This window comes from Rhinolophus sinicus, chromosome X (genome assembly GCF_036562045.2).
Source record: "Rhinolophus sinicus isolate RSC01 chromosome X, ASM3656204v1, whole genome shotgun sequence".
Classification (NCBI taxonomy): Eukaryota; Metazoa; Chordata; class Mammalia; order Chiroptera; family Rhinolophidae; genus Rhinolophus; species Rhinolophus sinicus.
The window spans coordinates 96532895-96558504 of record NC_133768.1 but is presented as its reverse complement, the minus strand read 5'-3'; the positions used below and the strand labels follow the sequence as shown (position 1 = coordinate 96558504).

Below are 25610 nucleotides of genomic sequence, written 5' to 3'. Positions count from 1 at the left end.
GAATAATCCCTCTGATATAAAAAAAGGTTAGCAATATCATTTTGACTCTTGATTTGGACTTATGGAAGATTTCTGGTCCTGGAGAATTGGCTGACTTCCATTGTTGACTTTGACACTTTGTTTCAGGGTCATATTGGTACACCCGTATATCATCACCAGTGATAACACAGCCCAAAACTTCATCTTGCCTCTCCAAAAGGTCTTGCAAACTTCCACTCTCCTTCACTTTCGGTGAGTTCCTTCAGGACCATTTTTGCACACACATTTCTCATGACAAGATTTTCAGTTAAGATTTTCTAACTGTTGGTCTATCGATGTTTACTTGGTCTGCAATGCTTCTCACAGTCAGCCAATGATTTTGACACACAATTCGAGGAATTTTTGCAATGTTTTCATCAGTTTTGTTCGTTACTGGCCACCCTGACTTCTCTTCATCGATGACGCATTCTCTCCCCTCAGAAAAACGTTTAATCCATTTGTACACTGCCGTTTTCTTCATGGTATTATCCCCATAAACTTGGACTAACATGTCCCTCATTTGACTTCCACTCTTGTCCAGTTTAAGAAGAAATTTAGTGTTTGTTCATTGCTCTAATTCAAGGTCAGGCATTCTCGCATTGCCACACAAAAACACGCAACAACATTAACAAACACCCCTTGGCAAGACACTGCCACACGTCAACACGAACACAGCTGTGAGACACTGATGTACCAACGTTATGAAACCTTACCGAGCTGTTTGTACAGTGCTGCCAATGTAAGCACATGGTGGAAAGTTTGCGAACATAATTGTCAGTCCCTGTATATCTGAACTTATCAGAATCTACTCTACATTTATAGTAACTTATGTCTACTGACATATAGAAGTTCTATTCCCTCTTCCCCGTTTTATGCTATTATTGTTATATATATTACATCTTTATATGTTATAAACCCAAACATACAATGTTATAATTATTACTGTATATAATTTTATGTCTAGTGAAGCTGGGGGAAAAATGACCCGTATATATTCATAGTGTTTGTTACATTTACCATCTTAGTTACCATTTGTAGTTCTCTACATTTGTTCCCATGGATTCAGGTAACCATGTGGTATCTTTTCCTTACTGAAATACAACTTGCTCCCACCCACCTCCTTTGTGTTCTTATCGTCAAACATATTGCATTTTTATATGTTGTAGGCACAACAGTACAATTTTGCACATATTTTTAATAAAACTGTCTTTTAAATTAATTAAGAGGAGAAAGGAAATGCAATGTAGGTTTGTACTGTCTTTTATAATTACCAAATTACCTTTACTGGTGCTCTTTGTTTTTTTCATGTAGATTTGAATTACCATCTGGGTCACTTGTTTTCATCCTGAAGAACTCTCTTTGGTATTTCTTGTAAGGTGGGGCTACTAGATCACATCCTGGGTCATAAAACAAAACTTAAGAAATTTGATAAAATTGAAATTTTCTCAGACCATAGCCGAATTAATTCAGAAATCAATTACAGAGAGATAACAACAAAACTCTCCAAGCTCTTAGAAATTCAGCAACAGGTTTCTGTATAATCCATGGATCAAAACAGAAACCTGAAAGTAAATTAGAAAATATTTTTAATGTTAAAAAATGCAATATATCAAAATCTGTCAGATGTAGCTAAAACTTTAGCTACAAGTCTTTTACCCAGTTTTCTAGAGTTGTCTGCCTTTTCCTTAATTATTTGTAGGAATTCTATATATTTTTTGGATAAAAGCAAGCCCTTTGTCAGTTATATAATATACAAATATCATTTCCCACTGTGCCTTGCTTCTTACTCTCTTAAAGGTGTCTCCTAATAAATGGAATTTCTTAATCGTAATGTAGCCCAGTTTATCAATTTTATCTTTTATGGTTAGTGCCCTTTGTTCTTTTCAAAGAAACCATTGCTTTTGATAAGATTATAAAGATAGTCTCCTTTGCTTTCTTGTGGAAGTTTTTTTGATCTACCAATCTCATTTAGATCCACAATATATATCGGCTATTCTTGAGCCTTTGCATTTCCATATAAATATTAAAATTAATGCATCAATTTTCTAATAGAAATTAAAACAAATTATTGGGATTTTGATTGCTAATGCATCAAGTTTATGGATCAATTTGGGGAGAATAGACATCTTTACCATATCAAGTCTAATAATCTATAACCACGGTATATCCTTCTATTTTTATGTCTTTTTTTAATTTTCTCAATACTTTGTAGTTTTCAGTATAAAGCTCTTGGGCATTTTTTTTGTTAGATTTATTCCTAACTATTTGATGTTATTTGAAACTATTATAAATGGTATCTTTAAAAATTTCATTTCATATTTATTTGATGCTGGTATATGTATGTACACTTGATTTTATATACACAAAGGGTGCCAAAAATGTATACAAATTTTTTTTTTTAAATATTTTTTTTATTGGGGAAGGGGAACAGGACTTTATTTGGGGAACAGTGTGTACTTCCAGGCCTTTTTTTTCCAAGTCAAGTTGTTTTCCTTTCAATCTTAGTTGTGGAGGGCGCAGCTCAGCTCCAGGTCCAGTTGCCGTTTTCTAGTTGCAGGGGACACAGCCCACCATCCCTTGCAGGAGTCGAACCGGCAACCTTGTGGATGAGAGGACACATTCCAACCAACTGAGCCATCTGGGAGCTCAGCAGCAGCTCAGCTCAAGGTGCCGTGTTCAATCTTAGTTGCAGGGGGCAGAGCCCGCCACCATCCCTTGTGGGACTCAAGGAATCAAACTGGCAACCTTGTGGTTGAGAGCCCACTGGGCCACATGGGAATCGAACCGGCAGCCTTCGGAGTTAGGAGCATGGAACTCTAACCGCCTGAGCCACCAGGCCGGCCCTATACAAATTTTAAGAAAGGAAAAATGTATTAAAATTGTAATACTCAATATATACCAATAACAAAAGATGAATACAAGTCACATTTGACTTCTGCAATTACAAGAGGTGCTCAAAGTGGTTACCATCGGCATCCAGACACTTCTAATATGACGAATTACTGCTTGAGCAACGTTGACCAAAGTGTCCAGTTGTATACATTTTTTGGTGCCCCGTGTGTGTGTGTGTGTGTGTGTGTGTGTGTGTGTGTGTGTGTTTTATCCAGTAGCTGTGCAAAATTTGCTTATTAATTCTAATAGATTTTCTGTAGATTCTTTCGGATTCTTTTTGTGCAAAATCATGAGTTGTAAATAACAACAGTTTTATTTCTTTCTTTCCTATCATACAGTCTTTGTCTTTTTTCTGATTCCAAGTCAAGTTTGCTTTTGTCTTCTTCTTTTTTTTAATTATTAGTTTCAGGTGTATAAAACAACATAATGATTAGACATTTGCATACTTCATGAAGCAATAACTCCAACAAGTCTATGACCCATCTGACACCATACATAGCCATTACAATACCAATGACTATATTCCCAATGCTGTACTTTACATCCCGTGACTATATAAATGAACAAATAAAACAGAAATGGGGCGGCCAGTTGTCTCAGTGGTTAGAGCTCTGTGTTCATAACACCAACGTTGCTGGTTCGATTCCCACATGGGCGAGCTGCACTCTCCACAACTAGATTGAAAACAACAACTTGACATGGAGCCTATGGGTCCTGGAAAAACACACTGTTCCACAATATTCCCCAATTAGAAAATAATAATAAGAAACAGAAATAGACTCATAGATACAGAGAACAAACTGATGGTTCCCAGATGGGAGGGGGTGGGGAGACTGGGTGAAAAAGGTGAAGGGATTAAGAAGTATAAATTGATTTCAGGTGTACAATTCTGTATTACATAAATAAATAAAAGTGATTTGTATATCTAAAAAAAAAAAAAAGTATGAATTGGTAGTTACAAAATAGTCAAGGGGATATAAAGTACAGCTGAGGGAATATAGTCAATAATATTGTAATAACTATGTATGGTGCCAAATGGGTACTAGATTTATTAAAGTGATCACTTAGTAAGTTCTATAAATATGTAATCACTATGTTGTATACCTGAAATTAATATACAATCTATTGAATGTCCTACCATATATTCTTTATTGCTTTTTCCTGTGTTATTGTACTGGACTCGAAGTTTGATGTTGAATAGAAGTGGTGATAACAGACTTCATCTCATTCCTGATGTCAGGGGGAAATTTTTCAATAATTCATTAAACATGATTGATGTAGGTTTTCTGGGAATTTTTTTTTGCTTTGCAAAAAATTTTATTTTATATATTTTTTTCAGTGAGGCAGAATTGACACATAGTAAAGTGCGTATGCCTGAAGTATACAATTTGGTAACTTTTGACATATGATGAACCGCAATCAAGATAATGAACATATCCATCACCCCAAAAGTTTCTTTGTGTCCTTTTGTACTACTCCCAACACTGTTCCCATGGCCTCCCCCTTCCCAAGGTAACCACTGATCTTTTTGTCACTCTAGGTTAGTCTGCACTTTCTAAGTTTTATATAAATAAGGCAGTATGTACTCTTTTTTAAAAAAGATTTTATTGGGGGAGGGGAACAGGAGTTTATTGGGGAACAGTGTGTACTTCCAGGATTTTTTCCAAGTCAAGTTGTTGTCCTTTCAATCTTAGTTGTGGAGGGTGCCGCTCAGTTCCAGGTCCAGTTGCCGTTGTTAGTTGCAGGGGGCGCAGCCCACCATCCCCTGCGGGAGTCGAGGAGTCCAACTGCCAACCTTGTGGTTGAGAGCCCGTGCTCCAGCCAACTGAGCCATCTGGCCACCCGGGAGCTGAGCAGCAGCTCATTTAGTTGCGGAGGGTGCAGCTCGCTGGCCCATGTGGGAATGGAACCGACATCCCCTTTGCCCAGAGCTCGCGCTCTAACCAACTGAGCCACCCTTCTGCCCCTGTATGTACTCTTTTTTGATCTGGCTTCTTTCTCTCATCATAATCATTTTGAGGTACTTCCAAGTTATTGTGTGCATTAATAGTTTATTCCTTTTTCTGAATAATATTCCATTGTATGGATATACTACAACTTAAAAAAATATTCAAATGTTGAGGGGCATTTGAGTTGTTTTCAGTTTTCATCAAACTCTCTAAATATTCCATGTACAAGTGTCAGTATGTATATCTGCTTGTATTTCTCCTGGACAAATACCCAGGAATAGAATGGCTGGATCATATAGCAGGTTGTATATTTCACGTTTTAAGAAACTGACAATGTGTGGGTTTTAACTTTTTCGAGATACACTTTATAAGATTAAGATAGTTTCTTTTTATTGGCAATTTGCTGTAAGTATTTTTTTCTAGTCATGAATGAATGTTATATTTTTAAAGCTATTTTCCTGCATCCATCAAGGTGATAATCATTAGATTTTTTGTCTTTTTTTCTATTTATGGTGACTGCATTTAATAATTTTAGAATGTTAACTTTTATACTCCTAGAAAAAAAGTCACTTGTTTCTGAGGTGTTATCCTTTGTATATAGCTCTTGATTCATTTTCTATAGTATATTTAAGAATTTTGCATCTGTACTTATGAGAGATTTTCCTGTACTTTTCCTTTGTTATAATCCTTGTCAAGTTTTGACAACAAGATTATTTTGACCTCATAAAAAGAATTTTGATGTATTGACTTTTTTCTATTCTCTGAAAGTGTTTGTGAAGGTTAGTCTTTTTTCTTTCTTCCTTACATCTAGAAGCATTCATTGGTACAGCCATCTGGATCCCAGGGTTTTCTTTGGGAAGGTGCTTAATAAGGTGCTTCAATTTCTATAATAGATAATAGACTATATTGATAAACTATTTAGATTGTGTGCTATTGATCTTGTGTTACTTTTGGTAAGTTTTGTGTCTTGAGCAATTTATCATTTCAAATAAGTTGTCAAATTTGTTGGCCTAAAATTTTATTCATTATATTCTGATATTTTTTCACACTTGTAGGATATATAGTGATGTGGACTTTTTCATTCCCATGTTGATGATTGGTATTTTCTCTCTTTTTTCTTTGATTAATCTTGCTGGAGCTAAATGCATTTTATTATTCTTGTTAAAAAACCAACTCTTTACTGATCTTTTATCTAATGTACCTTAGATTTTTATTCCATTAGTTCTTATTCTTATCTTTATTATTTCATCTTTCTAGTTTCTTTGATATTGATTTGCAGTTCTTTTTCTAACTTCTTGAGATGGAAGCCTAGATTGTTGGGTTTTGGCTTTTATTCTTTTTTTTTTTTTACATCACTTAATTTAACATTTAACACTTTCCATATTTTTATTTTTCAGAATTATTTTAAAATAAATATAGATGTTAAACATTTTATCCCTAAATAAACCAGTATGCATACCTAAAATAAGACATTTTTCTACTAAAGCACAATGCCATTATCATACCTAATTTTTCTTTTTTTAAATCTTTTTCCCCCCTTCTTCTGCCTCCCCACCTCCACTCTGGTTCAAGCCGCTGTTTCTCAGTCTAGTTGTGTAGGACACAGCTCCCTGGCCCATGCTGGTATTACGAGCCTTGCTGTCCCCAAAACATCTTTTATATCTGATTTATTAAACCAGAACTGAGGATAAGCTGGTGCATTTGGTTATAATGTTTCTCAGGTTCCTTTTAATCTAGAACAGCCTGCCTTCACTCCTGCTATTTTTTTTTTTTTAATATGACACTAACTTAATGTAAGAGACTGACCTATTTGTTCTGCAGGATGTCCCATCATTTGTTTTGGATTTTTCTGATTGGTTCTTCTAGGTGTTATTTTTTTCTTCTATCTTTATAGTTCCTGCTTAATCAGTTCCTGCTGAAGCTAAAGATTTTTGGAAACAATACTCACAAATGATGCTGGTGCTTCATATTGTATCACATCAGGAGACACATAATGTCAGGTTGGTCCATTTTAATGATGATAAGATTAATCTAGGTTAAGGTGGGAGGGTCTAGATTTCTCCATTGTCATTATATTTTTCCCCTGATGACCAGCAAGTAATCCCTGGGGAATAATTTTACACCACATCCTGTTTCTTCTTGCCCTTTCATTAAATGGTTTCATTAATGTTCCTGGCATGAATCAGTTATTTCATTAGGGTCTGCAAAATGGTGATTTTCTGTCATTCATTTTACATTATTTAGCTGGCATACTTTTGTAAAGAGAACTGTTTCCTCATCAGCTGGGGCTATTGGGTTACCCTGAAATGCAGCTGCAACTAGAAAAGCAGGATAAATGTTTATTTTCTTAAATTACCACTTTTCAGAGTAAAGAGTTGTTGTAATAGTCACCACCAGTAGCATGGCAAATGAGGTTTTTAGAAATTGTTGTTTTTCAGATTTGGCTTGCTTTTTGGGGAGAATGGCTTTTATATGTTTGACATTTTCAATCGCAGTCATTATTTTTGATGCTCAAATTGTACTAACTTTGGCCAGTGGGTATACCTTCAAGCTGGCTCCCACGTCTTTTTGAAAGGACCTTGTTTTTCTTGGATACTTCCCTACTTTCTATCACAAGATGTTCCAAGCACTTCTATTCATTCAGAGCTCTTGACCTGGCCTCAGCCATTTCTCCAAGGAGCCCTCATGCCTTCTAGTGGAGAGTGGTATTTAGAGATCAAACTCTGGGTGCCAAAGATAGTCATTGTTTCTAGGCCCCAAGTTCATATTAATATTTTCATTTCAAAGTTAACAAAATAGGGTTTTATTTCATTGTTTTTATACATCTGTATCTTATTTACACTGGAATTTTTACACTTAACGACATTAACAAATTACTCTTTTAATACACCAACATTGTTAGATAGGGGATCATAACATAATAGGGCATCGTCTCCTATTTTAAAAGGAGAAAACAGACAAGAGGTGCCCAAGGTTACATGGCCAGTAAACGGCAGCGTCAGGATTTGAACCCAGCCAGGAAGGGAGGCCCAGACATTCAGAGGGGCTTCTCCACGAAGCAAAGGGTCCTTAGGAAAGGTATCAGGGAGACCATCAGGGCTGGGGATGCAGGAACCAGCGAGTGGGGTTGAACAGACCTGTCCTGACTGACTCCCCCAAACCTGAAGGGCAGGACAGGGGCGAGCTGCTGGGTGAGGAAACCGTCGTGGGGAGTAGCCAGGGCCACTGTTTCTCCTGGGATCTACCCAGAGTTCTGTAACACGCACACATGGCCAGGAACGCTCACACTCACCACCCGAAGATGAAAAAAACCTGACCGTGATCTGCGCGCACCCTGACCCCCCCAAACAGAACCCACGTGACCTGACCTGCCTCCGCATAGCGTGGCTTTTATCCTCTTTAATGTATGCACTTAAGGCTATAAATATATTTTAAAGCATTGATTGCATGAAATGTTGCACGTTCATGATCATTTAGTTAAAATATTGTCAATTTTTATTGTGATTTACTTTTTGACACATTAGTTATTTCAAAATATGTTGCTTATTTTCCAAGCAGTTGAGAATTTTAGTCATCTTTGTGTTACAGACTTTCTAGCTTACTTTTACTGTACTGATAGAACATACTCTGAATGATCTGAATCCTTTGAAATTTGCTTAGGCTTTCTTTATGGCAATATATGGTCAATTTTGATAAATGCTACATTTGCATTTTAAAAGGATACATATTCTGTTATTGTTGGGTAGAATGTTTTATATATACAGTATATATAGTATTTCTATTTTATTGTATTGTACATCACATATTTATATGTATACAGAGAAAGTTGTTTGTCAATTTGGTTATTTAGATCTACATTTTTATAACATTTTGTTTCCTTGTTCTACAGAAGCTATTGAAAGAGGTGTGTTCAAACTTCTTACTGTGGTTGTGGATTTGTCTATTTCCCCTTTTAGTTTCATCAATTTTTGCTTTATATCTGTTATGGGTGCATATAATGTTACAATTTGTTATAATTTCCTAGTCGATTGATTCTCTTATTAGAAAACATTATCTCTAGTCATAAGGTGTATCCTTTGTAAGCTATATGTAATTGCGTTTTATTCTTATCAGTCTGACAGTTTTGACCTCTCTCTATCTCTTTTTTTGTTTTGTTTTGTTAAGGAGGGCACAGCTCACAGTGGCCCATGCAGGGATCGAACTGGAAACCTTGGTGTTGTTAACACCACACTTTAACCAACTGAGCTAACCGGGCACCCCAGTTTTTATCTTTTGATTGGAATATTTAGTCCATTCACTTTTTAAAGACAGCTTTATTGAGATATAATTCATATACTACACAATTCACCCATTTAAAGTGTACAATTCAATGGCTTTTAGTATGTTCAGAGTTGTCTAACTATTACCACAATAAATTTTAATATTTTCATCACCAGTCCATTGACTTTTAATGAAATTAGACGTACATTTGGGGTTTTAATGACCATGTTTTAAAAAATTTGATTCACATGTTTTATATTCCCTTCTTTTTCCTTTTTTGCTTTCTTTTTTTTTTTTTTTTTTAAGATTTTATTGGGGAAGGGGAACAGGACTTTATTGGGGAACAGTGTGTACTTCCAGGACTTTTTTCCAAGTCAAGTTGTTGTCCTTTCAATCTTAGTTGTGGAGGGCGCAGCTCAGCTCCAGGTCCAGTTGCCGTTGCTAGTTGCAGGGGGCGCAGCCATCCCTTGCGGGAGTCGAACCGGCAACCTTGTGGTTGAGAGGACATGCTCCAACCAACTGAGCCATCTGGGAGCTCAGCAGCAGCTCAGCTCAAGGTACCCTGTTCAATCTTAGTTGCAGGGGGCGCTGCCCACCATCCCTTGCGGGACTGGAGGAATTGAACTGGCAACCTTGTGGTTGAGAGCCCACTGGGCCATGTGGGAATCGAAGCGGCAGCCTTGGGAGTTAGGAGCATGGAGCTCTAACCGCCTGAGACACCGGGCGGGCCCTCTTTTTTGCTTTCTTTTAATCTTTTTTGCTTTTGTTATTATTCAGATTTTCTCTTCTACTAGCTTGTTTGGTTGTACATTCCTTTGTTATTCTTTTCGTGGTTACCCAAGAGACTACATATGCATCCTTGATTTATTGTAGCCTAATACAAATGATTTACTTTCCACTTTCCAAATAATGTTATAATTCTAAAGGTTTATAACTCCATTTACTCTCTCATTTTGCATTATTGTATGTATGCTTTAAAAAGGGGGAGAGGGAATGACGTTAATTAATAAACATAATTTCAAATTCCAGAGATAGGTCTAGCTTTAGGTATGGCTGAAACCAGGAGCTTAAATCCAAAATCAACCTCTCTCCATCTATCATCTCTGCTTCCTTGTCTTCTGGATTCATTACAGATAGGCCATCCCACTGTCATTTTAAGCCTTGGAATCTTAAGGCTTACAATCTGCTGCTTAACAACCTCAATGAAAAAAAGAATACATGTATCAATAATTTCAGCTAAAGTTCCAGGGCTGGTGCTTGCTGACTCTTATGGGTCCATCTTTAGTCACATACTCCTCACTTAACCAATCATCATGGTATTTTATTGGCCAGGTCTATATCAAATGCCCAACCCTGAAGTTAGGGATCGGTATCAATCCCATACAACTCTACGATGTTCTCATGCATTTTAATTTTGCATGTATATGTTAAACCCTACTAAGCATTACTATTATTGTTTTGTACAAGCAAATTGATCTGTTTTTACCCATGTATTTACGTGTTCATTGCTCTTCATTCTTTTCTGCATTTTTTAGTATATATCTGGGATTATTTCTCTTTTGCCTGTCTGAAGAATTCTCTTTAGTGCAGGCTTGCTGACTATAAATTCACTCAAATGTTTGTCTGACAGATCTCTATAGCACATTTATATATTTATTTTTTATTTTTAATTTACAGGGGTGACAATTGTTAGTAAAATTACACAGATTTCAGGTGTACAATTCTGTATTACATCATCTATAAATCCCATTGTGTGTTCATCACCCAGAGTCAGTTCTCCTTCCATCACCATATATTGGATCCCCTTACCCTCGTCTCCCACCCCCCACCCCCTTACCCTCTGGTAACCACTAATCTATTGTCTGTGTCTATGAGTTTTTGTTTCTCATTTGTTTGTCTTGTTCTCTTGTTGTTTTTGGTTTATATACCACATATCAGTGAAATCATACGGTTCTCTGCTTTTTCTATCTGACTTATTTCGCTTAGCATCATACTCTCAAGATCCAACCATGTTGTCACAATGTTCCTATATCATCTTTTCTTACCGCCGAATAGTATTCCGTTGTGTATATATACAACTTCTTTATCCATTCATCTATCGAAGGACATTTTGGTTGTTTCCATGTCTTGGCCACCATAAACAAAGCTGCAATCAACATTGGAGCACACGTGTCTTTATGTATGAATGTTTTCAGATTTTTTTGGTAGATACCCAGGAGAGGTATTGCTGGGTCATGCGGTCATTCTATTTGTAATTTTTTGAGGAACCTCCACACTGCCTTCTATAGCGGCTGCACCAGTCTGCATTCCCACCAACAGTGTATGAGGGTTCCTTTTTTTCCACAGCCTCTCCATGCTTATTACTATTTGTCTTGTTGATGATAGCCATTCTGACTGGGGTGAGGTGATATCTCATTGTGGTTTTGATTTGCATTTCTCTGATGATTAGTGATGTTGAGCATTTTTTCATATGTCTATTTGCCATTTGTATGTCCTCTTTGGAGAAATGTCTCTTCAGGTCCTCTGCCCATTTTTCTATTGGGTTGTTAGTTTTTTTGTTGTTGAGTTGCATGAGTTCCTTGTATATTTTGGATATTAGCCCCTTAGCGGAGGCACTGTTTAAACAGATCTACTCCCACTCAGTTGGTGGCCTCTTTATTTTGTCAATGGTTTCTTTTGCTGTGCAGAAGCTTTTAAGTTTCATATAGTGCCATTCGTTTATTTTAGCTTTCACTTCCATTGCCTTTGGAGTCAAATTCATAAAATGCTCTTTGAACCCAAGGTCCATAAGTTTAGTACCTAGGTTTTCTTCTATGCAGTTTATTGTGTCAGGTCTTATGCTTAAGTCTTTGATCCATTTTGAATTAATTTTGGTACTTAGTGGCAGATAGCAGTCCAGCTTCATTCTTTTGCACGTGTCTATCCAATTCTCCCTGCCCCATTTATTGAAGAGGCTGTCTTTTCTCCATTGTATGTTTTTAGCTTCTTTGTCAAAAATTATCTGTCCATATTTATGTGGTTTTATTTCTGGGTTCTCAATTCTATTCCTTTGGTCTATGTGTCTGTTTTTCTGCCAATACCATGCAGTTTTGATTATTGTAGCCCTGTAGTACAAGCTAAAGTCAGGGAGTGTGATACCTCCAGTATTGTTCTTTTTCTTAAGGTTGCTTTGGCTGCTCGGGGTCTTTTGTGGTTCCAAACAAATCTGATGACTTTTTGTTCTATTTCTTTAAAAAATGCCATTGGGATTTTGATGGCGATTGCATTAAATCTGTATATTGCTTTGGGTAATGTGGCCATTTTAACTATGTTGATTCTTGTAAACCATGAGCACGGAATGTCTTTCCATTTCTTTTTGTCTTCTTGAACTTCTTTCAAAAATGTCTTATAGTTTTCAGCATATAGGTCCTTCACATCCTTGGTTAAGTTTATTCCTAGGTATTTTATTCTTTTTGCTGCAATTGCAAAAGGAATTGTTTTTTGTATTTCTTTTTCTGAGATTTCATTGTTAGTATATAGGAATGCAATGGACTTTTGTATGTTAATTGTTTAGCCAGCAACTTTACTGTATTCGTTGATTGTTTCTAATAGCTTTTTGGTGGAGTCTTTAGGGTTTTCTATATATAGCATCATGTCATCTGCAAAAAGTGATAATTTAACTTCTTCATTCCCAATTTGGATGCCTTTTATTTCTTTTTCTTGCCTGATTGCTCTGGCACGGACTTGCAACACTATGTTGAAAAGCAGAGGTGATAGGGGACAGCCCTGTCGTGTTCCTGAACGTAGAGCAAAGGGCTTCAGTTTTTTACCATTAATTATGAGATTAGCTGAGGGCTTGTCATATATGATGTTTATTATGTTAAGGTATTTTCCTTCTATACCTAATTTATTAAGTGTTTTAATCATAAATGGATGTTGTATCTTGTCAAATGCTTTTTCTGCATCAATTGATATAATCATATGATTTTTGTCCTTTATTTTTTTTATGTGATGTATCACATTGATGGATTTGCGGATGTTGAACGATGCTTGTGCCCCGGGGATGAACCCCACTTGGTCGTGATGAATAATCTTTTTAATGCATTGTTGCATTCGATTTGCTAGAATTTTGTTTAGGATTTTTGCATCTGTATTCATCAGAGATATTGGTCTGTAGATTTCTTTTTTTTTTTTTTTTTTTTTTTTTTTTCCTTTCATAACCAAGATTTTATTGGTGATTTTGAGGATAAGTACACAGACATTTCAATTTGTACACAATTCTTAATGTACGTACCAAAAACCTCAAATGTCATATAGTTGTGATTCTTTTTCTAAAGTTATTCCATTGACTTTCCAGCTTACAATTTGGAGGCTAATTTTCCTTAGTAGAATATCAAGTACCAATACCTTCAAATGTTGATACGCTGTTATATCAAAGTCCTGCTAATTCACAATTTAATATCATATACATGACATACTCAAATTTTCAATCTTTCACAGCACATTAACAAAATGATTAGGGAAAACTGGACTGCCACGACCAAAGATGGTACAGAGTGCTCAAAATCATGACAGGGAGAGTAAAGATCAAGGAGTGGTTTTGTTTAGGAAATAATTCTACCAAAAACAGGAATAGAAGTAATTCAAAATGTTCAAGACCTGTTAAATGCATGACTGACTCTAAATGGCCATTTAATATGCTTTGTATTATAGGATATAAAAGCTCCCCATCTATGGAATGTTAAGCTGACACCCAAGACAATCAAAGCTTCCCATATTCAATATCCCACTATTTTCTGGTTGTACCAAAAAATAAACAACCAGCAAATGATTTCACCTCTTAAAAAAAAGCATTTACACTTAAAAAATGGGATGAGGTGGAATTCCCTCCTTAAAAATGTTTCTAGAGCTACTAAAAAACTTGCATTTACAAAATAGTTGATAAAAATATTCCTCTGGATTGTACAAGAAGGGAGACAGGGACCACTGATAAGACATGGTATGATACTAATCAGACTTGGCTTCTTTCTCTCCTGCTTCATCAGAGGCTGGACTCTCCTCATTTTTAGTTTCTCCGTTTTCTGCAGGTAAATCTTCTTTAGTTTCTTGGTTAGCCACTTCGGCCTGCTTTCCCTTTGCTCCCCTTTCCCCTTTTGTTTGTACTTTTTTGTCTGCAGGTTTATCCTTTCCTGCCGCCTTGTTGGGCTTCGTTTCCACTTTTGCAGGAGCAGGTTTAGCCGACAACCTCGCCTATCTCCTGTGGGCTCCTCCTCCGCTGCCCCCGCAGCGGAGCTGACCTTCCTCTTGGGCATCGTGGCAGCGGGGCGGGCGCGTGCCGGAAGCCTGCGGACCGCAGCGCGCCGAGAGCCTTCACGAAGCTGGGCTGCTTGGCAGCTGCCGCTCCTCCCGCGCCCGAGCTGCTGGGACCTGTAGATTTCTTTTTTGTGTTGTCCTTACCAGGTTTTGGTATCAGGGTAATGTTGGCCTCATAAAATGAGTTGGGGAGTACTGTCTCTTCTTCATTTTTTTGGAAGAGTTTGAGCAGGATTGGTATTAGATCCTCTTTGAAGGTTTGGTAGAATTCACTAGTGAAGCCATCTGGTCCCGGACTTTTGCTTTTGGGAAGGTTTTGGATGACTGACTCAATTTCGTTACTGGTGATCGGTCTGTTTAGATTTTCCAGTTCTTCCTGGTTCAGCCTAGGAAGGCTATATGTTTCTAAGAACTTGTCCATTTCTTCTAGGTTATTGAATTTGGTGGCATATAGTCCTTCATAGTATTCTTGGATGATCCTTTGTATTTCTATGGTGTCCGTGATAACTTCCACTTTTACGTTTCTGATTTTGTTAATCAGTGTCTTCTCTCTTTTTATCTTAGTAAGTCTAGCCAAGGGTTTGTCAATTTTGTTAATCTTCTCAAAGCACCAGCTCTTTGTCACATTAATTTTTTCTATTGTCTTTTTGTTCTCTATTTCATTTAGTTCTGCTCTAATTTTTGTTATTTCCTTTCTTCTGCTGACCTCGGGTTTCACTTGTTCTTCTTTTTCTAGTTCTTTAAGGTGTAACATGAGGTTATTTATTTGGGAGTTTTCTTGTTTCTTGAGATAGGCCTGTAATGAGATAAATTTCCCTCTTAAAACTGCTTTCGCTGCATCCCAAAAATTTTGGTAGGATGTATTTTCATTGTCATTTGTTTCTATGTATCTTTTGATCTCTCCTCTAATTTCTTCTTTGACCCAGTCCTTCTTTAAAAGTATGTTGTTTAATCTCCATGTATTTGTGTTTCTTGCTGCTTTCTTTTTGCAGTTGATATCCAATTCAAAGCCTTGTGTTCAGAGAATATGCTTGGTATGATTTCAATCTTCTTAAATTTGCTGAGGCTAATTTTATGTCCCAATATGGGTCTATCCATGAGAATGTTCCATGTACACTAGAAAAGAATGTATAGTCTGATATTTTAGGATGAAGTGCTCTATATATGTCAATTATGTCCATTTCATCTAATGTGTCATTCAGGGCTGTTATTTCGTTATTTATATTCTGTTTGGACGATCTATCCATGGTTGTCAATGATGCATTTAAGTGCCCTAGTATAATTGTGTTTTGGTCAATTTCTCCCTTTAGTTCTGTTAGTAGTTGCTTGGTGTATTTCGGTGCTCCCTGATTGGGGGCATAAATATTGATGACTGTTATGTCTTCTTCTTGTACAGTCCTCTTCACCATTATGAAATGTCCATCTTTGTCTCTTGTTATCTTTTTCACGTTGAAGTCTGTTTCATCTGATATCATTATGGCCACACCTAATTTTCTCTGGCTACCATTTGCATGGAGTGTCAATTTCCACACTTTCACTTTGAGTCTATGCTTGTCCTTGTAGCTGAGATGTGTCTCTTGGAGACAGCACATGGTTGGGTTTAGTTTATTGATCCAATCTGCTACTCTGTGCCTTTTTATTGGTGAGTTCAGTCCATTTACATTTAGGGTGATTATTGATACGTGAGGATTTCCTGTCATTCTATCTTTAGTTTTCTGGTAAGGCTGTAGCTCCATTGTTTCTTTGCCTTTTTGTTGTTGTCTATTATTTCTGTGTGGTGGTATTCTATGATGTTTCCCTCTGTTTCTTTTTTATTACAGTATATATTTCAGTTCTGGGTTTTTTTGAGTGGTTACCCTTAAGTTTATGTAAAAGAAAGTTTGATATTTAGAGTATTCCATTTTCTTCAGCACGCTTACTTTCTCCATTCCCATATTCCGTTCAGGCCTTTACTCTCCCCTTTTTATGTTTCGGTTGCCACAAATTGTCCCTGTTGATGGTGGTCGAATAGCCTCCTTTAGTATTTCTTGTAGTGCAGGTCGTGTATTAGAAAATTCCCTTAGCTTCTGTATGTCTGGAAAGGTCTTTATTCCTCCTTCATATCTAAAGGATATCTTTGCTGGATATATTATTCTTGGCTCATAATTTCTCTCTTTCAATAGTTTGAATATTTGGTTCCACTCCCTTCTGGCTTGTAGAGTTTCTGCTTAAAAATCTGATGATAATCTACTGGGCTTTCCTTTGTAGGTTACCGTCTTCTTTTCCCTGGCTGCCTTGAGGATTCTTTCTTTGTCGTTGATTTTAGACAGCTTCAATACAATGTGCTTTGGAGATGGCCTGTTGGGATTGAGGTAATTAGGTGTTCAATTTCTTCTTGGATTCGAGGATCCAGTTCTGTCCACAAGTTTGGGAAGTTCTCATCGACAATTTGTTTGAATATATTCTCTGTTCCCTTCTCTCTTTCTTCTCCTTCTGGTATGCCCATTATTCTTATATTGCTCTTTCTGATGGATTCAGAAAGTTCTTGTAGAGTTCTTTCATTTCTTCTAAGTCTCAAGTCTCTTTCTTCTTCAATTTGCGTCATTTCCAGGTTTCTATCTTCGATGTCACTGATTCTTTCCTCCATCTGGTCAACTCTAGTACCTAAGCTGGTTATTTCATTCTTAATTTCTTCTATTGAGTTCTTAATCTCCTGAAATTCTATTTGGTTCTTTTTTAAAATTTCGATCTCTTTCATAAAATGCTCATGTTGTTCTTTGATTGTGTTGCTGATTTCATTCAACTGCTTTTCTGTGTTTTCTTGCATCTCATTGAGTTTTTTCAGAACTGCAATCTTGAATTCTCTGTCATTTAAGTCACATATTTCCATTTCTTTAAGTTCCTTTTATGGAGACTTTTCACTTTCTTTCTGAGCTGTCTTGTTGCCTTGGTTATTCATGGCAATTACTGATTTATTATTTCTCTTCCTAGACATCTACAGGAGTGGCTTCTGCAACAGGTTGATAGGAAGCGGTCTTTCTTTTGTTTTCCAGTACTTGTTGGTAGAATGTTTTATTTTCTCTCCAACTGCAGCCTTTTTTTTCTCTCTCACACGGTAGTGCTATGTTTTCTCTGCACTATTCCATCTTCTCACACAATGGGGGGATTCCCTGGGAGACGGGCTTCTCCTCTGTTAATAGTTCGTCTAGGACACAGGGCGTAGTGTCCAGGTGGGTATGCGGAGAGCTTTTGATGTTCCAAAGCTCTTCCAGCTCCAGATTCAGAGCCTGTATGTTTCAGCAGTTCTGTTTGCTCCTGCAGGTATCCGCCCAGATAGGTGGGGCCAGGGGTGGGGTGAGTTGTGAGAGTTGGCCCAGAGCAATCTTGGTGACTACCACCACAGCCAGTCCTGCCTCCACAGCTCCCTCTTCCCTGCCGCAACCAGCTGGGCCGATAATCTGCTTCCGTGGTCCACAGTTCTGAGAACAGCAAACACTCTGCTCCCTTGATCCGACACCAACACTGCTCCGCCTCCAGCACTGGGCAGGCGGGGGGTGGGGTGGGGCGAGCCCTGGGAGGGTAGGGAGGGGCGGCCAGTCTCAGTGCCCAAGGCCCCCGCTCTCTGCTCGGCAGTGAGGGCCCAAACCACCGTTTTCAGCCCTCTTCCCCCAGTCCTCTGCCCGAGGTCTCCGCCGTGAGCGCTGGGCTCAGCCATGCCACATGCTGCCCCCCTAGCCCTGCGGGCCACCAGCAGAGCCCCAGCAGTTTGAGCTCCTCCCTCCCCCACAACGGTGGCAGCTCCGGGATGCAGCGAGCTTGGAGCACCGAACCACTAGGCGAACCCAGCAGTGGGCCTCCTCTTCCTGCCTGTCCTTTGTGCAGGATATCCTTTGTGGAGTTATTGTTGTTTGATTAATTGTAAATTCCAGGGGAGCTTTACAGAGGCTCACCTCACGCCGCCATTTTGATGACCCAGCACCTTTATTTTTAAAGGATGTTTTCACTGATTATTGACTTCTAATTTTCCAGTAATTTTATTTCACTTTCCAATAATGCCATTGTGTTCTGGCTTCTACTGTTTCTGTTGAGAAGTCAGTCTTTTTTAATGTAATGCTTTATTTGCAAAATGTATAATTAAAACAGCATGGTGTTTACACTTTTTCAGGCACCACTACTTTGGAACTGACACTTTTCCTTCAAAGCGTGTTATTTTATTTATAAATGCACTCAACATTTAATACCCGTATATATATATTTTTAAAATGTAATATAGTACATTGCTTTGTCATACTGTGGCAATATATTTCCATTTATAGAAATTTGAACTTACAAATCCATTTTTTCAAGTTCTTCAAAATGAAACTCTTTAAGTATACATCTCTAAATGCACTGTTTTGTGTATATGTTTGTATTATTGAGTTTTTTTTCTTAGATGTCTACGTCTGATCTCAGACTTCACTGTTCGAAAGCAACATTATCCACAATTTTAGTCTCAAGTTTCCACATCACAACTCATCCAGTCTCCCAGGATTGAAAGTTTGGAATTATCTTGTAATCCTTCCTTTCCTCCATCTATTTATATTTATCAAAGAATAAAGGAAGCAAGCGACAGAATTGGATCAGGAGAGATGCTTATGATTTAATTTAAAATGTTTCAACTATTTAAAATGGGACTGTGTGACTATTTTGTAACTACCAATTTGTATTTCTTAATTCCTTCACCTTTTTAACCCAGCTCCCCAACCCCTTCCCTCCGACAACCATCAGTTTGTTTTCTCTATCTATGAATCTATTTCTGTTTTGTTCATTTGTTCTTGTTCTTTAGATTCTGCATATAAGTGAGATCATATGGTATTTGTATTTCTCAGTCTGACTTATTTCATTTAGCATAATACCCGCTAGGTACATCCATGTTGTCACAAATGGTAAGATTTCATTCTTTTTTATGGCCAAGTAATATTCCATTGTATATATGCACCACCTCTTCTTTATCCATTCATCTGTTGACAGGCACTGAGGTTGTTGCAACAACTATGTGTAGTACCAGGTGGATACTAGACTAATCAGGGGAATCACTGCATAAATTATATACATGTCTAACCACTATGTTGTACTCCTGAAATTAATAAAATAATATTGCATGTTAACTGTAACTGAATAAAAATTTAAAAATAAAAAAATAATAAATACAAAAATGCCACTACAAAATGGTCAAAATGGTAAATCCACTCAATAAAAATATAAAATGGGACTAAGTAATAAAGCAAACTTGATGTAAGATGTGAATGTAAATCCATATTTCTAATAGTCTTCTAGATAATTAGAAAAACTTTTGCTTGGCTTTTTGTCATATCTGATTAGAATTTCTCGCTCTTCACCTTGAAATAGAGATAAAGAAGTGCTTATACTGGAAGAATGAGAAACATCTGCTGAGCCATTTTCTTTGTGTTTGTATTATTAGCATTCACTTCAACCCATGAATTCTTTGCAAAGATCTTCTGAAACCATTTGTCCATTATATTCAAATTTCTTTAGCTAAAATTAGATAACATTATACATAAATACATAATACATTTAACACTCCACAGGTAAATTGCAAAACTGAAAATTCAGGGAATATGGGAGAGCACTACTGGCAAGCCATTTGCATTGTGAGAAGCCCCCTCTCACCGAAGAATCCTTCAGGCCTTGTGTGTTATCATCTGGAAGGTACAGATGTCAATTTGCATATTAAACATTAGTGAAGTTGACTTTTAAATTTTTCTTTAGGTTAAAAACACTATAGATAGAAGTTTTTGTATTTTCTTACAGTACTCAATGGAGTATCTTGTACCTCCCCTGGGTAGATATACCCCATTTGGGGGATCATTATGATTCACTGTGATGTAATGATGACCCTTAAATAGGAGAGAGGAACCTCACCAAAGACAGACAAAATGACAGTCTGCATTCCTCTTCTTCCTTCCTTTCCCAACAATAAAGATCTCACTGCAGAGAAGAGGGAGGAGAGAGCAAGAGAGAGGGAGTCCACCTACTCTGCTCTAGACCCAAGTTGGGAACTCTTTCCTGCCCTAAGAAAAGAGAGCTTTGAATGAAATCAAAAGCTGAAGCTGAGAAATCAGCATAACTGAATCTTAATTACCAAAATGAAACTGTGTTACTGATTGAAGGGGACTGGAAACTTGTGGGATTGGACCAAGACGTCATTGAGACTGGTGAAAAGTGGGAAAGGGAAGTTCAACACAGTAGAAAGGTGACCACATTCAAAAACCAAACTCATAGGGAAATATATTTCGAGATTTCAGAGGCATCCAGTTGTGTGCAAGTACAAAGAGCAGGGAATGAAGAAACCACAGAGGAAATTGGGCCAGGCAAATAGAGGGAGGCATGGAAGCAGTATCACTGTGAGGTGTAATGGAGAACTTCCACATGGATCGTGTGAACAGGCTTGCCAAGAGCCACGGCTGACCTCACATAGACAAGTGATGGGGGTCACCTAACATCCTGAGCACAACTTCAAAGTCAGGGACATATTATTTTGGATCTGGGATCTGCCATTTCCACTTCAAGTATGTTGCTTAACCTCCTTAAACCTTAGCTTTCCCAACTGCAAACTGTGAACAATCATAGTACTGGTTTCATAGGTTTTCTATTAGGGGTAAATAAAGGTAAACTTGCACATAGTAAGCGCTCCAATAAATGGTAGTGATTCTTCATCGTTATGACCATCACACTCTTTATCATCAGATGGTTGCAGTTGCTTCCCCTTCTGCTAAAAGTGAAACATTTGGTAAACTCTTTACTTCCTCTGCTGAAACTTCCATGTTAAAAGAAGATACTGGCTGAGTTTCATAGAACTCTTATATCATAATGGGTACTGTGCTAAAAGCGTTTCTCATGTAATTGCCACACTAACCCCACAAGATGGATACTGTCTACATTTTACTGATGAGAAACATCACTGAGGTTTAAAGAGGTTAATCAACTTGCCCAAGGTCACACAGCTTGTTAGAGTCAGAATCCTGCTATTTCCACCATACAATACTGCCTTCCACTGAATATGAACCTCATTCTGGAGAACCTGCTGATAATACAGAAGTGTCAATAATACTGAGAGAAAATGATTGGGTTGATAGTAAATTGAAATTGTAACAAAAAGAACCAATGGTATACTCAAATGTATCCTTGATTTTAGGAGAGTAGATTTCAAAATGTTTGGGTTTGGGGTGAGGAGGTATTTTTTAAGACTTACTTTGCTTTTTTGAAGGTAATTTGTCTATTTCCTCTGGTAGTTTTTAAAACTTTGGTCTTTGATCTTCAGTAATTTTATTATGACATGCCTGTGTGTGTGTGTGTGTGTGTGTGTGTGTGTGTGTGTGTGTGTGTGTAGTTAGTCTGTTCATAGAATTTCTTGGAGCTGTGTGTTAACATCTTTACTCGGTTTTGGAAAATGCTCATTCATATTCTCTTCAAATATTATTTCTGCCCCATCTATTCTCTCTCCTCTCCTTCTGGGACTTAAATTACATATACGCATATATTAGACATTTTCAATATATCCCACATGTCTGCTTGTTCTTTTCTCTATTTTTAAAATTCTTTCTCTCTGTACAACTACTAGGTTTAGGTGCTATGTATTTAACTGTCTATTAATTCACTGATCTTGTCTTCTGTCAAGTCCATTTTATTGTTAAATTCTTTTAATTTCAGATACTAGTTTTCAGTTCAAGAATTTCCATTTGATTTTTTTCCTGACTTTATTGAGATATAATTGCCATATAATATCATGTAGGTTTAAGGTATACAATGTGATGATTTGATACATATATATGATTTGATACATATAAACATATGCAAAATGTTTATCATAATAAGGTTAACTCATTCATCATCTTACATAATTATCATTTGTTATTGTGGTAGTTATGGTAATAACATTTAAGATATACTGTCCTAGCAACTTCCAAGTACACAATACAGTATTGTTAACTATAGTTACCATATGGTACATTAGATCCTTTGAACTTATTCATCTTGTAACTGAAAGTTCGCATGCTTTCACCACATCTCCCATTTCTCCCCCCAACCATCACCTGGTAACCATCAATCTGCTCTGTTTCTATAACTTTGATGTTTTTAGATTCCACATACAAGTGAAATCCACAGTATTTGTCTTTCTCTGTCTAACTTATTTTACTTAGCATAATGCCCGCAAGGTCCATCCATGTTGTTGCAAATGGCAGGATTTCCTTCATTTTTTATGACTGAATAATAAATATTCCTGAATAATAAATATTGTGTATGTATATTACAGTTTCTTTATCCAGTCATCCATCAATGGACACTTAAGTGAATAATGCTGCAATGAACATGGGAGTGCAAATATTTTTAGAGGTACTTATTTCATTACTTGCCGATACCCAGAAGTGGGACTGCTGGATCATATGGTAGTTCTATATTTAATTTTTTGAGGAACCTCCATACTGTTTTCCATAGTGGCTGCACCAGCGTTGCAGGATCTCACCACAGGTGGCTGCATGGCCATGAAGGGCAGTGTTGGAAGTAAGGCAAGTGGCGTGCAGGTGCACAACTAGAGGGGCTAAGCTTGAGTACCATGGTAAAGATAAGCTTCAGGGGTCTAGGTTGGAGTCTCCTGCATTCACATGCAGCAGAGATCGGGGTGCCTGCTGGGATCTGGGGCTCTGGTGGTAGTGGAGTACAGAGGGACTTAGGTAGCTGGCATCTGCAAACACAAAATCCTGTGGGCAAAACCCATGAAATCTGCAGGGGGCCATTGGTGGCTGTATTGGCCATTAGTTTTCAGTGACGAAAGCTACTGGGGTTCTCTGCAGAACAGGTCACAGGGAACCTCTATTGTTCCTGCTGTGTGGTTGATACTGATAGCCCCTGCCTGGCTTTCTTGTTTCCAGCCATCTGTATACATCTCAGCTTTGCTGGTCTCTGGGTGGGGTGAAACCAAAGTGGGTCCTTCATGTAGTGCCCCGAAAGGCTAGGGAAGCTGGTCATTTAATCTGCTGTCCCTTTCTTGGTGAGGGAAACTCTTTCTAGATAGTGAGTTCCCTCTTGGCACTGAGCAGTGTCAGCCTGGAGGACGGGATAATGAGGGCACAATGAAACTTCTCTTCCCTTTTTGTGTGATTATTCTTAGGGTTTTTTTGTTCCACTCTGTTGCTGAAGTTTCTAAGTGGACTCCTGAGCTCTGCCAGAACTGTTTTTGATTGTAGATAGCTGTCCCATTTTTTATCTTTGTGGAAGGATGGAGCCTGGGGTCTCCTACTTCACCATCTTGGTGACATCATTGCCCCACTCTTTATTATAGATTCCAAGTCTCTGGTGAAATTCTCCATCTTATCTATTTTATCCAACACGTTAATCTATATTATTTTAAGGTCCTTGTCTGTTAACTCAAATTTATGCATCTTATTTGGGTCTGTTGCTACAGTCTTTTTTTTTTTTCATGGCACACCTAGTAATTTTTAGTTAAATGCTGGACATTGTACATAAAAAAACTGTAGGGACACTGATTCTGGCTGATGTTCTTTTCCTTTAGAATGTGTTCTTCCTTTTCTCTGCTAGGCAGATAGAATGGGTGACCAATCATTTTAACCAACCAGAGGCTGAGCTGATTAAGTTGGTTTGCAGTTTGGTAATGCTTAGGCTGCTTTGTTTCTTCCTTGTTGCTAGAACATAGCCCTCTGGGGCCTGCGACGTTTATCCAGGCCCTCCCCCTGGAGCGTCCTTAATGCTGATCTTTGCCTCTTGAGAACCAGGAGACTCTACAAAACTCTGCTTTGGTTTTGAGAGGTTTTTCTCTTAAGTTCTTAACCTCCCACCTCAAGTAGTATCCTCTTCACTGGTCTTCACACTTCCATTCTTCATCCTCCAACCCAATTTATCCTCCACCCTGCTTCTAGATTGATTATAAAATAAATATTTATGTCATCATGCTATTCCCCTTTTTAAAATCAATCAAGTACTCATTTCCTTTAGCCTTCAGGATAAAGTCCAGTCACGTTAACATGGTTTACAAAGTCCCTCATAACTGTGATACAGATTACATTTTTCACCTCCAAAATAGATAGTCCTCTGATTTCATACTGGTCCTGCTGGTCCAGCCATACCACATTATTCATATTTCCTGAAATAATCCAACACTCTTTTCCTTTTTTGCCTTTGAACATGCTGGTCCCTCTGCAGTGAATCCGTTTCCTTGCCATTTTCTCCAGACCTACCACTCATCCTTTAAATTTTAATTTGTATGTCATTTCTAGAAGATTTCCGTGGCCCTGCCTTCTCTCCCTTTGCTTGCCCCACTGTGCATCCTTAATAGGGTTAAGGTTAGGTTTCTCTCCTCTGAGATTTCACAGACCTCAGTTCTTTATCTGTATAATAGCCCTTTTCACATTGCAATATAAATGCCTTCTCAACTGTCTTTCTCATTAGACTATAAACTCCATGAAGACAAGAACTGTGTCCATAATGTTTACCACCATCTTCTCAGTGTTGAACCCATATGGTACTCAGTTAATGTTTATTGATTGAATGAATGAATGAAAACAGGAATGCAAGGACACATGCAAGGAAAAACACACAAGAGGTGTCATAGCTAATTATGAATTGTGACAAGAAGGAGCTCCAAATGATGTGAGATTTTCAATAAATGCTGAAAACCCAAAAATTCTTCAGAAATTTCTATTCAGAAAAGAAGGAGGAGAAAGACTAAATTATATACCTGGCACTTAGGGCCGATGAAGCAATTAGATGGATGATGGATGATACACTTAAGGAATAACTCTATAGCTCTTATTGTGCTTCTTTCTTCTCTGACTGAGGAATTACAGAAAAGAGATTTTCTACAGGAGTGGAAGTAGGCAAAAGAGTGTGGAGAAATAAAGGTGGACATTAGAACTAGACAATATTGTGATGAATTCTGGCTCTGACATTTACTACTGTGTGGCCTTGGTTAAGTCACATAAATAATTCTCAGAGCCTCAGTTTTCCCCAGGTGCAAAATAAAGATATACCTAATGTAAAGGTAAGGATTTGAATAAGAAATGTTATGCATATCACACTTAATATACTATCAAGTTTCCCCTCAAAGAGAAGGTAGATTCCTTAAAAATAACTTGTGATTGATACAATGCTTAATTCTTGCAAGGATTATTAAAGGAAAATATTTTTGAGTATTTGGATAAAGAA

The 25610-nt window shown here is 37.6% G+C and overlaps 1 protein-coding gene and 1 pseudogene across 7 annotated transcripts in view; both read right to left on the bottom strand.

Annotated features, from left to right (window-relative positions):
* The window catches only part of PHF6 (PHD finger protein 6), a 162110-nt gene that overhangs the window by 65202 nt on the left and 71298 nt on the right, over nt 1-25610 (bottom strand). The window lies entirely within an intron of this gene.
* Nucleotides 13829-14519, bottom strand: LOC141569551 (non-histone chromosomal protein HMG-14 pseudogene; annotated as a pseudogene).